Raw genomic sequence first — 1,086 nt, forward strand, 5'->3', positions numbered from 1 at the left:
TTCAGCACTAAATATGTATTTCTCAAACAAATGAAGAAATAGTCATTAGAACTCTAGAATAGATGAGCTCTTTGCCAATGTGATGAAAATGTGACAAAATTATTTGTCAGAGATGAAATGGAGTATACTTTGGAAGAGAACTTTTCTATAAAAAAGGTATTAAGGTCAATAACTTGAGGGCTACATAGAAATTGCAGTATTTCAGCTATGTGAATTATGCCGGTTTGTGTGCAAACTAGTCATGTTATTTTCTTTTTTCGTCATAGGCACCTCCACCCCAAGGAATCAGGGAATAATACACAAATTTCAGGATTTCTTCTTCTGGGATTTTCAGAAGAACAAGAACTGCAGCCCCTCATATTTGGGCTCTTTCTCTCCAAGTACCTAATCACTGTGTTTGGAAACCTGCTCATCATCCTGGCCATCAGCTCAGATTACCATCTCTACACCCCCATGTATTTCTTCCTCTCTAACCTGTCTTTTGTAGACATCTGTTTCACCTCCACCACCATCCCAAAGATGCTGTGGAACATCCAGAGCAAGAGCAAAGGTATCACCTATGAAGGCTGCATCACCCAGATGTATTTTTACATACTGTTTGGAGGATTAGATGACATTCTCCTGAGTGTGATGGCCTATGATCGGTATGTGGCCATCTGCCACCCTTTGCACTACACCGTCATCATGAGCCCCTGGCTCTGTGGACTGCTGGTTCTGATATCCTGGGTGCTTGTTACCTTGTATTCCTTGCTACACAGCTTAATGGTGTTGCGATTGTCCTTCTGTCCACTTGTGCATATCCCCCACTTTTTCTGTGAACTCAGTCAGCTGGTACAACTTGCCAGTTCTGACAACTTTCTTAATAACATAGTGATGTATTTTGCAGCTGTCCTGATGGGTGTTGGTCCTTGTGCTGGCATCCTTTACTCATATTCTAAAATAGTTTCCTGCATATGTAAAATCTCATCAGCTCAGGGGAAGTATAAAACATTTTCCACCTGTGTGTCCCACCTCTCAGTTGTCTTCCTATTTTGTTGTACAGCCTTAGGAGTGTACCTTAGCTCTGGGGTTACCCACAGCTAACAT

This window comes from Muntiacus reevesi, chromosome 1, assembly GCF_963930625.1.
Source record: "Muntiacus reevesi chromosome 1, mMunRee1.1, whole genome shotgun sequence".
NCBI classification, from domain to species: domain Eukaryota; kingdom Metazoa; phylum Chordata; class Mammalia; order Artiodactyla; family Cervidae; genus Muntiacus; species Muntiacus reevesi.